Below are 15,000 nucleotides of genomic sequence, written 5' to 3' on the forward strand. Positions count from 1 at the left end.
CTTTCCCCCCTATCCCCATCCACTTCGCTCTCTGTCTGTCTGTTTGTCGGTCTGTCTGTCTGTCTGTCTGTCTGTCTGTCTCTCTCTCTCTCTCTCTCTCTCTCTCTCTCTCTCTCTCTCTCTCTCTCTCTCTCTCTCTCTCTCTCTCTTTTGATGTTTCCTGCACATGAACTTCCCAGTATCTTCTCCTTTTTCTCCCTCGCAATCTCCCTTTCCCTATCGCCTTCCCTGTCCCTCCTCTTCTCCCTCCTTCATCATCATCACCCCCTATCTCTAGCTCATTTACTTCTTATTTTCTCCTCTCTCCTCCCTATCCTCTCCTTTCCTCTTGTCTCCCTCTTCACCATCATTGTCCTCTTCTCATCCTTCCACCTCTTATTTCTTCTTTTCTTTTCTCCTCTTTCCCTTCTTTCTCCTCTCTTCCCCTCCTTTCTCCTCTCTTCCCTCTCTCTCTCTCTTCCACGTTCGCAAATGGGAGTGAGAGGAAGGGAGACTGAATTTGCATAGTTATTATTTCCTATGCTTGACACAAACACCTGCTTCCCTTCCCATATTCCCTTCCCTTCCCATATTCCCTTCCCTTCCCATATTCCCTTCCCTTCCCATATTCCCTTCCCTTCCCATATTCCCTTCCCTTCCCTTCCCTCCCTTTCCTTCCCTTCCCTCCTTTCCCCCTTGCCCTCCATTTCCTTCCCTTCTCTTCTTTCCATTACATTCTATTCCATTCCTTTCCATTCCATTCCATTCCTTTCCTTTCCGTTCCTTTCCTTTTCTTTTCTTCCCTTCCCTTCCCTACGCTTTCTTTTATTTCCTTTTCCGTAGTCCTCTTCTTTTTATTCCTGTTCCCATATTCCCCTTCCATTGTCTTCCCACTTTCCGTCCCTTCCATTTCCATTCCATCGCCTTTCCCCATTCCCATCCTATTAAATTCCCTTCGTATATTCTCTTCCCATCCATTTAATTTAGTCCCCTTCCATGCATTGATTTTCAGTTTCCTTATATTCCAGTTCCCTTCCAGTATTGTTTATCTCTTTGCGTATTTACTCCCATCCCTTCTTATATTCCCTTCCCTTTCCATATTCTTTTCTCTTTCCGTGTTCCCTGTCCTTTCCTTTCTTTTGCTTGCTTTCCTTCTCAGTTTCCTTCTTCTTGTCCTTAATCCTTTTCATATATTTTTCCTGTTCCACTCATCTCATTGCTTTCCTGTCTTTTCCGTACCTTTCTTTTTCTCTTGCCCCTTCCCATGGTCTGTTCCCAGCCTTTTTTTTCTTCCATTTTCATCTCCCCCTCCTTTCCCCCTCCCGTTTCCTCTCTTTTCTTCATTTTCGTCCTCGCAATCCTTCGCTTCCCTTCTTCCATTTCCTTCCTCTACACATTCACTCATTCATGCCTTTCTGATTTTCTCCTCACCTGTTGCTGCGTATTCCTCTCCTTTCTCGTCTCACTTCGTCCAATCTTTCATTCTAGTCATGTTTCAAAATAGTCTCCTCTTTCTCGTGTCCACACATCTCGAATTTCTGTTTGCATTCAATTGTTTTCTTCATTCCTTCACTATACTCTCTTCTCGTTTTCTTTGAACTCTCACTCTTTTTTTATTCCTCTTTTCTCTTTGCCTCCATCATTTCTCTCGTTTCTTGTCTGTCCTAGTCAACTCTCTCATCCTTATGGTCATTCTCTCTCTCTCTCTCTCTCTCTCTCTCTCTCTCTCTCTCTCTCTCTCATCTTTTTCTTCCGCTATCCTTTTCTGTCTACGTTTACCCTCCCACTCATCCCCATCCCACCCTCGTCCCATCCCACTCCACAACAGTATTTCTAAATCACCAAACTTCTATATTAATTCCCGGTGTTAATCTCATACACTATTTTGATGTCGCCTGTGACTCGCTCTCCCAAATATTATATATATGTTTTTGGCGGTAGGGATGAACTTGACATGAGAGCATTAATTAATTCTCCACCTCTCTACCCATATTTTTTATTATGTTGATTGGCCTTTTCATTTCAATTTTTGAATAATTGGGAATGGATGGGAAAGAGAATTCTACCTATATATTGAGTGTACAGGAAAGGGAAGAGGGAAACTGACTTTTGGGTCCTTTTTTTTTTATTTTTTTATTTTTTTAACTCTCATCCGTGTTAACAGTGAGGCCTGCCCACCTCATGTAAAGGTAAAGGTAGGGACAGACGTCATGAAGTGCATAGCTGCGGCGCATCCTATTTTTTGGTCTTTGAGCCTGTTGTGGGATATTCACGAACTGTCCTGGGATACAAGGCTACTGCATCATCAAGGCTGCCACAGTGTCCTCTCCCAGGTGTTACCCTAGATATTCATAATATTTTCCATGTCACAGAGGGTGCCTGGACACCTGAGTTGAGTGGTGTCAGCCGATTGCACCAGGATCTGAACCCAGGCGTTGTCGGGTCGGAAGTTTTGACCTCCCCACGTGAATGTGAAAAATTGGGTTGGGATGTGTCTTGATTATTATTATCATAAGAATGTTTCCTAAGTGTTAGTCTTCTTTCTCCATCCTTCTTACCAATAATCTCCCCACCCCCTCATCTGCACCATTTTAACTGCGTCGTAAGACGTCAGGTATACAAGAGTAGCCCGTGCTTACTTGCTGCTGTTGTTTTTGTTTTTGGAGAAAGTTTAGAGCTGAATCATTGCCACTTTCATACCGGCCAGCCTACGGCGTCCATCACCGTGTGTATTACCTCCACCATGCTTCACCACCCACCACCAGGCCACACCCCACACAGGCCTATTATACCAGCATCGACATATCTCAAAAACCTGTACAGTATAACAATAGGGTTCACATTTGACACGTCAACACTGGCTTCACCAGAAACCATCAAGATTAACTTGGATCGATCGGGTGAAACTAAACGGATCTGAAAGGACCCGCAAAACCCGAACCGTCGCATATCAAAAACTATTTTACCGATAGGTCTTTCATACGTAACCTGTCCTGACCTGACCTATATCGACCTGACTGGACTTGAAATGATCTGAAACGACCTAAATTGAGTAAAATGTCCTGAATTGATTTCCATGCGTTTGAATATGACTATGACTGAATTGGGACTTGAATTGATTTGATAAGGCTAAATAGAATGTATAACCCTGGACGGACGTAACTGGACGTTAATGACCTGCCCTTCACTGACCTGAAAGAGCCTGAATAATGCGAAGGTCGTGAATAGGCCTATGTGACGTGCATGGGTCGAACTGGCTCTGAATTACGCCAATCCAACCTGAAATGGCTTGGCCGAGCTGGGTGCGGCTTGATAAGGATTAGCACTGTTGATCGTGAATGGACCACTCAGAACCTGACTACTATGTTGTGGTGGCATGAACATAAATGATCCGTAGTTTTGAAGTAGGAAAGAATCTCCCTGGCTACTAGTCAAATCATCCTTCAGTCTGGCTACACTTGGTCATCAACTGAGGTGTAAGGGGCCTGGAATCATTGTCAGGTGCAAACAAACCAACTACGAATTTTCCTGAATTAACATGGATCACTTTGATTCAGCCGGATTGGATGTGAAAAGACAGGATCTGGAGTTCGAAAAATCTCTTAATTTGAATAAAATCGTCCGGTGGTAGTTTGCTGAAGGTGTAAAATTCGTCATCGAATTGAGTGGGTTGATGACCTGATTGACCCTACTTCAACCAAATGACCCGATCTGAACTCAGTATATGTAAATCAACCGCACTGCAAATGAATTTGGCTGATATACGTAAAAGAATGGATATAGCCACGTGACTGCTTGGATTTGGTAACGCAAGAAATGTTGTGGCTTTTTCAAGTGTCTTGTTATGTTGGTTGATGGGTTATGCCGCTGTGACGCAGGTACTCGGTCAGTGAATGCGCTTGTATTAAACTTACGTGCCTGTTTGTCCTTATACTTACGTGCCTGTTTGTCCTTATACTTGCGTGCCTGTTTGTCCTTATATTTACATGCCTGTTTGCCCTTATCCTTACGTGCCAGTTTGTCCTTTTCAAATAATGTCTTTCCTGTCTGTCGCTGTGGCCTTTTATGTAGAGTTGTTGCTTTTTCTCTTGTCTTCTCTGTCTATATTATTCCCATTATTTCTTGTTCGTGTTCCCTTTCATCTTTTTTGTACCGTCTCATTTTTTCCTAACGTCTCTTGCCCCTGTCGAGCTTTTTAAATTCCATCTTGTATATTCATTTTTCAACTCTTTCCTTTCCCCTTTTATAAATTTTAAAATCTTTGAGGTCTTTTATTTTTTGTTCATATTTTTCTGTTGGTCTTGTCTCGTTCTTTCTCACTTGCAGATTAATTTTGCCTTTTTCGATTCATTTTTTCTTTTATTTATCTTCTAGGTTATATGTTCTCTTCCTTTAGTACGATGTTCCTTTCAAAGCGGCCAATTCCGTCAGTCACACATTAAGGTTTTGTGGATATAAAGTGTTTTTCTTCCATAGGCTTTAGCGATGGTCTATAGTACAGTCCACATGGTCCCGCATCTGTCTTATACATTTGTACTTGTTCCCATTATTGTATTTTGATTTATCCTTTCTCCTCAGTTTGTAATTCCTTTCTTATTCCCGCACCTCCTGTTTTCATTTCAGCTCTCTTTACTCGTTCCTTTCATTTTCTCCTCCCTTCCTGTTGTCCCTTTGCCTTTTTGCTTTCACACATCCCCCTCCCCCCATTTACCTTTTGTCTCACCTCTCTCTCTCTTCTCCCAAGTCATCGCTTCTCTTCTCCTTTTACGTGTCCCAGTCTGTCCTCTCCTGTCTCACGCTTCTTCTCTTTCTGTTCATCCCTTTCGCCTCTCACCATTGTCTCATTCATCTTTTCTGCTTTTATTTTTTGATTCAGTTTAGTTTTCTCTCCTCTCCTCCCATCTTTATCTCAGTTTTCCTCATTTTCTTCTCCCTTCCTCTCTCCTATCTTTCTTTCCTTTCTTCTTTTTTTTTTCTCATGTTTTGTCTTTCATTTGCATTTCTCTCTCTTTCTCCTCTCCCCAATCCCATCTTGCATCTCTTTCACTCCCCTTTTCTCCTCTCCTCCCCTCTCTCTCTCATAGCACCATGTTTTCCCCTCTCTCTCCTATTTCCTTCTTTTTCTCGCTTTCCCTGCCCGTTCACCATCCCCCCTCTGATTTTTTCTCCATCTGAATTCATTTTGCTTGATATTTTTCGAGAGAGAGAGAGAGAGAGAGAGAGAGTTACTGTTATTCCTGCTGTTACCTGTCCCTATCACCTTGACATAGGATGCAATGCAGAGTAACCTGGTGAACGTGCGCGCGAATACTCGTTGATATTCCCTCTGTCTGTATGTCTGCCTATGTCTGTCTATCTATCTCAGTATCTATCCATCTATCTATATGTGTCAGTGTATCTGTCTGTTTATCCATCTTTGGCTGTCTGAATATCTTTCCATTCAACCATCCATCTATCTCGCAGTCTATCCGTTTATCTGTCTTTAACTAGCTGTCTGTGTATATCTGTCTGTCAACCTGTATATCTGCATCTGTATCTAGCTTTATCTGTCCACCTATTTACTAGTATATCTGTATATTTATCTTTGTCATCTGTATTGTTACTGTCATGTCATTGTACCAGTCATACATCAGACCAACAATATCTTCTGCCGCCCTGGCTTGGAACAACTCCCCACGCTTCACCACTGGCTGCACCACAGCTCCTTTACACTCAAAAACTAAAGTCCTCCCTGTCAGAAACTACCTTGATATTAGAGGCACACGATACTGTTGCATGCAGTAGTCTGTGCCAAAACACAACACTCCTATCATTACATGCTTTATACACACCACCAACCTGGCACATAAACCAGTCACCATACATGCATCATCAAACCCTAAACAACAATATACCACGTCCAGACATTCCACCACTAACACTGAAGAAACACCTACATAAGGTACTCACTTCACTAGGAGGACAATACAACACTTCGATCTGGACACTATATGACTGGGCCACCCTTCTGATTACCACCCACTGAGGGGGTTCTTAAATAGACATGATCGAGTTCATCAAGCTAGGCTCAGAGCAGGACAACACGCAGCCCTGCTCAGCTACCAACTTAGATAGGGCTGTGTGGAATCACAGATGACACGTGCCCCGCTTGTAGAATAGGCCCACACAACATAACACACACATAATGGAGTGCAGCACAACATACGCTATTCTGAGATGCAGACACAGCATCAATAGTGTATGAAACCTATGGTACAGCCCTAAAATAGCGGTTACTTACGTGTGGTCGACGGTTCGGCTCCATCAGTCGGACCAGGGTTGAGCAACAAACAACAATAATATATATGTAGGTTACAGTATCTTTTCATATCAATCGTTTTCTGGGTTTCTGTCAATGTGTCTAGAGTTTTAACTAATAACTATTGTTAGAGTTTTAACTAATAACTACTGTTTCTGTCTTTAATGTGTGTCCATGGATGTAAACTCTTTCCAGTAAATAAACTCACCTGTAAACAGTTACCTTGTTAATAATCACCTGCAACTATATATTATAACCTCACATGTAAATATCGTAACTGTAAATATCCTGTAAGCACTGCCACTCTAAACATTTAACTTGTACATAATCTGTAAAGAACCTCACTTGTAGACAACTTACCTGTAAACATCCCGAAACATTTCCACTCCAAACCTTTAACTTGACATAGTCTTCTGTAAATAATTAACTTGTAAACAGTAATTTGTAAACACTTAACCCGTAGAGAATCACATGTAAACAATTAACCTGTAGAGTCGTATGAAAATAACCTGTAAACAGTCTCACCAACAAGCAGCAGTTGACCTGTAAACAAACTTTTTTGCATAATTGTGTAAATAATCTCACCTGCATGCAAAGGAACTGAATCCCCTTGTTATGTATCTTAGGAATAGTTGGTTATTTGCGAGAAGCAAAAGGAGGAATGAAAGGAATGAAAAAGAGGAGAGACGGAAGAAGGAGGAAGAATGAGAGCGATGCGTAAAATGAGGCAGTAAGAGAGGAAGAGGATAATTGAGAGGAATGAAAAAGAGGAAAGAAGAAAGGAAAAGACGAGAAGAAAAGGAGGAATGAGAGGTATCAGAAAGAGGAGGGAAAGAAAGATTTAAAAAATTCATGAGAAAGGTAGAAGACTAAATAGAGAAGGGAAAGAAAGTCGAACGAAAAATAGACGTACGCGGATGAAATAAGAGTAAAGGGAAAGAGAAGAAAAAGAAAGAAGGAAGTGGTTGAGAAAGGGAGACGAAAAGGAGAGCATATGAAAGAAAACGAAAAAGAAGAGGGAGAGAAAAGATGAACGAGAGGGTGGAAGGGACTGGAAAGAGAAGTGAGAGAAATGGAGAAATATGAGGCAGAGATATGGTGAAAGAAAAGGAGTGAGAGGGATGGGAAAGAAGAGAAAAAAGAAAGAAAGAAAGAGCAAGAGAATAAAGCTTAGAGAGAAAGGTGGGAGGAAAGTGAAGTGGGCGAAGAGAAGAGAGAATACGGGAGGAAAGGCGAGAGGAAAAATGACAGCTAGGAAAGCCAGTGGGAGTGAAAAGAAAAGGAAAAAGGCGTAAGAAAATGCGAGAATTAAAAAAAAAAAAAAAAAAAAAAGATGAGGTTGAAAGAAGACACCAGTTGCAAGGTGAAATATAAGGGTGGATGAGTATGAGGTGGAATGCGGATGGGGCAGGTATGAGTAAGCAGAGGTGCGTCAAGGTGAGGTGGCGTGGTGTCTTTTTTTTTTTTCTTTTTTTTTAATATCTTGCATGACCTCACTGGGTATGAAGTCAGGCAGGAGAGAGAGAGAGAGAGAGAGAATCATTAACTGTGGTGATATTTTTTTTATTTTAGCTTGCGTGTTTTTATATTTATGATGCTGTTCTGTGGCAATTGTGGTAATTGGTTGTATATGTCAAAGGCAGTGTTATTGCCTTGGTGGAAGAACAATGTTAGAGATTACAAAAGCTTTGGCTAGCAATGGTTGTGCTTTTACCCTTACAGTTATTACTATTATTATTATTATAAATATAATTTATAAATAGTTATAATTATTATTATTATTATTATTATTATTTATATTATTATTATTATTACTCCTTTTATTATTATCATCATCATCATCATCATCATCATTATCATCATCAATATTATTATTACTATTATTATTTTGTTGTTATTGTTGTTGCTGATAAAGTGATGATGGTGATGCTCTTGTGACGTCGATGAGGTTGAGGGTGAGAAGGGTGTGAGTGGTGGGTATTGTTATAGAGGCAAATACAACATTACTACTCTCTCACCTGTATATATTTTTTTAATCTGCTGCTCCCATTTTGCAGGTAAGCATCGTGAGAACTTCCGCATTCCACGCCCAACCCGTCCCCATTGAGGTGAAATATTGCAGGTAATCTATTATCTCTTCTCATGAGCCATTCACTACGAGGGGTCCATAAAACACTGATGAGGGTTGTTACTGGCCGTATTGAAATAGGAAAGTAACAAGTGAAGGAGTTGGTGGAGTGTAATCTCTTCACTGGGAGAAATTCAGTTAAAAAAAGAATGTAGCCTGATGGTGGCCAGAAGATGGTAGGAACATGTCTTACCACAGTATTTACGGGGTTGGGGGAGGGTGTCTGACCGCTTCACAACGACCTTCATAAGTAGGGGAGGAAAAAGAAGAAAAGGTAGAAATATCATCTTAATCCAGGTGTTAACTCCTTGAATCGGATGGGGTGTTTTATAACTTAATCTTGGTGTCTCTAACATTTTTTTTTTTTTTCGTCCAATTCAGAGGATATTTTCAAGACTGGAGTCGTTAGATGCACCCTTCACTATTCCGTCTTAAGATGAAAAGTTGTACGGTAGACAAGTAGGATTAGATGCGGGAGCTTAAGGATCCGTTCCGTTGGTAATTGTCCTTAGTGTGGTGAGGTGTGGGAAGGATTTTTCTGTGATGTGCTGTGAGAGGGTGGGATGGTGAATCACTGAAGTCTACGGGAATGAAACACCTTGCGTCCGAAAATCACCAGAGAGAGAGAGACAACCAGACGGACAGCCGCTCTTGGTGATGCTCCGTAATGTATAAATAATGTGGTAACAGCAAGAATAAAATAGAAGCATACGTCCTGTAGGTGAGTAGGTGAGGATAAGAGTGATGCCGTGCCTCGGGGATACTCACAGCAAAATAGTCACTGGCTGTCTGAACAGTAGCAAAGGTAGGTGAAGAGAAGTACCGTCTACACTGTTAACACTTTCAAAGATTTATGTGACTCCTTTTCAGATGAATGTAATTGTATTGCGTTAGTATGAATAAAATAGAAGAGAATAGAGTTGTCCCGATCATGAGAAGGCTAGTGGCGACAGTATTCACCCCAGCTCGTGTACTCGCTCTCAGTTAAACCTAATCTGATCATTTGGTGGTACCTGGAATAGACCACAGAAGTAGTCCCGGTAACATCCATGGTAGTGCAGTGGCTGTTTTTGGAAGTGGTAGACTGAGTGACCTGGATTCGATTCCGTGGCTGAGTGGCAGGTGTGTGAATACCAGCTGTTGCTAGGTGAAGGACAGGCATAGTCCCACTCCCATAAAGACATCTGACTCATTCAATACCGTCACTTTTATATCATTTCTTGCATCCACCAGACGATTTTATTTAGCTATAGAGAGACAGGTCATAGTGTACAGGGTTCTTGTTTGGCGAGCCACAGCTCGCAAATGCGAGTATGTTTTCCTTTCGGCGAACAAATTTTACATGCAAGTCGCCTTTTGGCGAGGAGAAATACATCCACTTCAAAACCCAGCAAACTACAAAATAAGTAAATCTCACTTAACAAAAATGCACGTTGTGATCGATTATTAAGTCTTTCTTGTCGCCACTGTGAATGTTTAAAACCTCATATGAGTCTAATCATCACAATGTGTAAATAAATAAATATATATATTGCTCGTAAAATATATCGGCTCGTAGTCTGTTTGGCTACTACAAATTTATTTGGCTCGTAAATCTGAAACCTTAGGAGCCAAATGGCTTGCAACCATCGGCAGTTAGCAAGAGCCCTGGTGTAGAGGTTAGTGAAGATCATCCATTCAGAAAGTCTCCAGTAAGCGTAGGAAATTCGTGTGATCAGATGCATCAGAATAAAAAAAAGGGGTGGAGGGGCTTCTTGGTAATAATGGGTTAGCAGATGTTATGCCCAGCTGACAGTAAGACATGATTAAAATATGCAAAACTCGCGTAATGTTATATCGCTTACCCAAGACCTCAAAGTACGTAATGTCAGAAGCTTGTTGAAGCGACATCCTTTCTCTGTTCTCATATCCATCCCACTTAGTGATAGCTTTTTTTTTTTTTTTTCAATCAACTCCCATCAATCGTGTTTACTGTTTTACTTTCTTTACTCTTCCTCGCCACTTATCATTATTAATATACTTTTCTCACCCTCTTATCCCCTCTATATATTCAATGGCATCCGTTCTTAATATTGGGGGGACAGTTTCTTTCTCTTTAGTTTTCCCATTTGCCTTTTTTTATTTTTTGTGACTGCTTAGATCTATTACTTAGTTATATCCTTTCCTTATTTTCTCAATCTTGTTGCAGTTATTTCTCTGCCCCCCACCCCTTTTTTTTTTTTTTTAGCCTCTGTGTTGTTCATTGCTGTCACTGTACTCAATTATTGAAGGTCGTTATTTCTTCTCATCTCTATTATTCTCTCTCTCTCTTCTCATTATTTCTTTCTCCTTTCAATAGTTCTTGCATTTTGTCCGTCCTTGTTTCCATCGTTTAATTCTCATCTGCCACTCTTGTCACTCCATCTGCCCTCCCTCTGTTTTACCTTTCTTCTCCGCTTCCTATGCTATCTTCGTACAGTCTCTTCCTTCACCCTCCTCTTCCTACCTTTCTCTTCTTTAACCTATCTCACTGGTTATTTTTTCTCCTTGTCTCCCTTCATAGTCATTATCTTCATCTTCACCATCACATCGCTCCTCCTCCTCCTCCTCCTCCTCCTCCTCCTCCTCCTCCATTAGTGCCCCTCCCTGCTCTTTTCTCCGTACCGTACAGAGGAAATTACATAATAGCCCTCGAGTCAGGGAGTTTAGGGAGAAAAATAGGGAGGGGAAATTATTCTACCAGGTCAGGGATTTTGGGAGAGAGAGAGAGAGAGAGAGAGAGAGGGGGGGGGAGAGAGAGAGAGAGAGATGGGAAAAGAGGGAGAGATAACTCATTTTCAGAAAGAGAATGAAAATCAGGAGGAGAGAAATAGGGTTATGGTAGGAGAGAGAGAGAGAGAGAGGGAGGGAGAGAGAGAGGGGTCATCTAATTCTCCAGGGTGTACTCTAGTGAAGAAACTGAATCCAAACTTTAGCTCAGTCTCCCTTGGGCATTCTTAGAGCTGGGGGTTAAGGGGGGTTTTAGGGAGACGGGTTTTAGGGAGTGTTTACGACTTTGTAAGTGTTGGAGAGAGAGAGAGAGAGAGAGAGAGGGTAATCTTTTATTCATATTTTACCCTCTCTCTCTCTCTCTCTCTCTCTCTCTCTCTCTCTCTCTCTCTCTCTTTCTGCACACATAAGAACATAAGAAGAGAGGATAACTGCAGTAGGCCGGTTGGCCCATGCTAGCCAGCTCCTAGAAGAGTAACTAAACTACTAGAATGAGATAAGGATAGCAAAGAAGAAGGCTCTCCCCCGCCCTCCAAACCCTCCAGCGGAAGCCGGCAGGAAAAAGTCAGAAAGAACACCACGCCGTATAGAAAAACTGGCGTGGACATTTTACAGGAAAGTGTGAAAGGAGAATAGAGACTATCATAGTGTAACCTGAAAAGAAATTTTTTTTGAATTAGTATTGGTTATAAGATTTTCTTTATTCTATATCCACCCCTTATTTGTCATATGCTTATCTAGCCTATGCTTCAAACTCTCAATGGAAGAGGCAGCAACTACTTTACTAGGTAGCTTATTCCATTCGTCTACTACTCTATTACCAAACCAGTTTCTACCGATTTCCTTTCTGAAACGGAATTTTTCTAGTTTGAAACCATTATTTCTAGTTCTATCCTGTATGCTCACTTTAAGTACCTTGCTAATATCTCCCTTATTTATACCATTCATCCACTTAAACACCTCAATTAAGTCTCCCCTTACTCTACGCCTCTCTAGCGAATGCAGACTTAGTCTTTTCAGTCTGTCTTCATATGACAGGTTCCGGACGTCATGTATCATTTTAGTCATTCTTCTCTGTACATTTTCTAACGAATTAATATCCATTCTATAGTAAGGACACCAAAATTGTACTGCGTAGTCTAAATGTGGCCTTACTAATGCTAGATAAAGTTTCAGTATTACTTTAGATGATCTATTGCTCACGCTTCTCGAAATAAATCCTAGGATATATATATATATATATATATATATATATATATATATATATATATATCCTGGAGCCAGTAAGCTTTGCTCCCGTGCTCTTAACCATGGAGTACAGCACAATTTCCCACAATCACTTAGCAACCACAGCAGCAGTGAAACTCCGTGGCTGTCTAGGTTGTGGTAAAATTAGAAGCTGTCGTAATATTGTACCACGGCCCCCATCGCTTTATTTCATTGTTTAATTTGGGGCAGCCTAGTGGATGGAGCTTGACTGTGAACCGCATAATTACATAATAACGACTCAACGGTTATGAATTTCCTTCGCTCAGTGTATATTTCCCAGTGGATGAATAACTAAGAAAAATGTTCATGTTTAAGCAAAGTGGTCCTAACTTTTGAGCCTGAGCCACCCTGAAGAGTGCGTACTGAGCAGCTCGGTATCCAGCGGGTCGGGAATAATTTATGATGGGAAGTCATACAGAATTCAGCAGAATGGAAAATCTTTCCCTCTTGAAGTGTATTTTTGTATTAGACATTAACTTCTTCAGTCTGATGACGTGTTTCTAGATATTTTATCCACTTGGTAGAGTCTTAGTCTCTCCTAACTCGAGTAAAACCGTCTGGAGATTTCAAGAATACATAAAAATTTCCTCATCATTGTAAAATGGATCAAGTTCAAGAAATTGTAATTGTTAAATCGAGCCTACACATAGCCACTTTGTGATGGAAGGTGGTAGGGATAATTGATTGTCGGGGTGATGAAATGTTTTGGTCCCCGTCGTACGGCATGGAAACACACTTTCTTTAATTTGCAGTCTGATAGTTCTGTTGATACATAATGATATTTGTAATGATAGCACTTTGTTTTCCTGAATGGCTGAAGTACAGTCAGTCAGAGTTATAAGCGACACGAAGATGCTCTCCTTGACACCCTCTGCATTCAGAACTTTGGCAGAGAGTTGGTAATGGCTCCTTAGTTAGTCTGTGAACCTATCAACCTCACTTACAGTTCAAGCCGCGCGGTTGTCTTAAACAACTGGACCACAATCTGTATACATCGAGAGAGAGAGAGAGAGAGAGAGAGAGAGAGAGTTTAAAAATCAGTCCCACTCCTATATTGCAGTAAGAGGTCAAACCCCGCGGGATTTTCAGGCTACTCCGCCCTGTTGAGTTTATCCTTTTCCGAGAATTTTTTCCCCTTCTTTTCCGAATAAAATTTCCACGAGTTACCCGAAATAGAATGCCGAAGTTACCATTCCACTAAGAGGGATGTATAGATTTTTTTTTTTTTTTTTTTCAAGATCCCATTGGCTGGTGTTTGTCGGATTATCGGAATATAATACAAGGTTGTCCGTAAATAGCACCCCCTAGAAACTCATCTGGCTGAATCTCTGTCTGCTGGTGTGGGCGTAGGTATGGCAGTGGGAGTAGGAAGGATAAATTGGTGCAGTGTGGACATCGTTAGCGGTAGCTGAGCTGTCCAGCAACACACGAGGATCGCCCAGTGCAGTGGAATGCAAGTATTACCCTGGAAAGTCTTGTCCGTTCAGTAAAAGATACGTTTTAACATCCCAACAGAATTATACTCTTCTCTCATGAATAAAACCGTCCCCTCGAAGCACATTTGACAAAGACGTCTGATACTGATAAGGTTTAACTTTTTCACGTAACTACGATTACCTCTGCTTCATTTTCTTACTGCTGTCTCTCAGCGAGTTTATTCGGCTTAAGCGAGAGTGTTCGGGCTGGAGGGATTACGTACAGTCTTAATTAACTTCTTCACTATTACAATACTCGTCTGGGAACAGCAAGAAAATCGTCTGGCTAGGAGAGGAAAGGCATATTATTTTTAACCATTCAGTACCAGAGACAGTCCCTAAGCGAAATATAATCGTAATGACGTGACAAAAATGAAATTAACAAAAAGAATTTTTTTTTATCATTTTGACTGAGTTAGAGCATTATTTTTACATGAAACTCCAGCATCCATTAATCATTTCACCCCGATGACGTACTTTTGATTATATGCCTGCTGCCTGCAGACTATTTTGATTAGCTGTGGAGAATCTTTTCGAACTGGAGGGGTTAGATACAGCCTCCATCAACGTCTATTTTGAGTTGAATATGTTTTTTGAAACAGCAAAGTTAATAATATAAGAATACGTTATCGGTTCGAAGGGGTTAGCCTCTTCACTATGAGGTCGCCCCTAAGCTGAGTAAAATCGTCTGGCAGTGATAAGAGTAAGGTTATGATGTGGCAGTGACCGAGTTGAAGGTTATTTTTACGGGCGACCTGAGTATCCATTGAGGCCCGTGTAAGGGGATTAAAAGGGGTTCTTAAAGGGGCTTTAGGATTTTTTAAGGACATGTTTAAGGCAGGTTGAGGTGCGTGGAGAGGAGGGCGAGATGCCGTGGAAAAAGTTAACCCCTTTAGTACCATGGCATTTTATCTTATTTGTCACCACCAGACGATTTTATGCAGCAGTAAAAAGAAATTCCATTAACCCTTAAATGTGATAACGCCCTCGGAAAATTTATGTGTTACGTTTGCCGAGTGTATGTAGTTGAAGAGAAAACTGTCGTAGTGATGAGGTTAAAAGCAGTCTCATCAACCATTTCACCCCGACAGGTCTCCCTTGAA

The sequence above is a fragment of the Coenobita brevimanus genome, chromosome 29, assembly GCF_032717465.1.
Source record: "Coenobita brevimanus isolate Jiangsu-jjx chromosome 29, ASM3271746v2, whole genome shotgun sequence".
In the NCBI taxonomy this organism is placed as follows: Eukaryota; Metazoa; Arthropoda; class Malacostraca; order Decapoda; family Coenobitidae; genus Coenobita; species Coenobita brevimanus.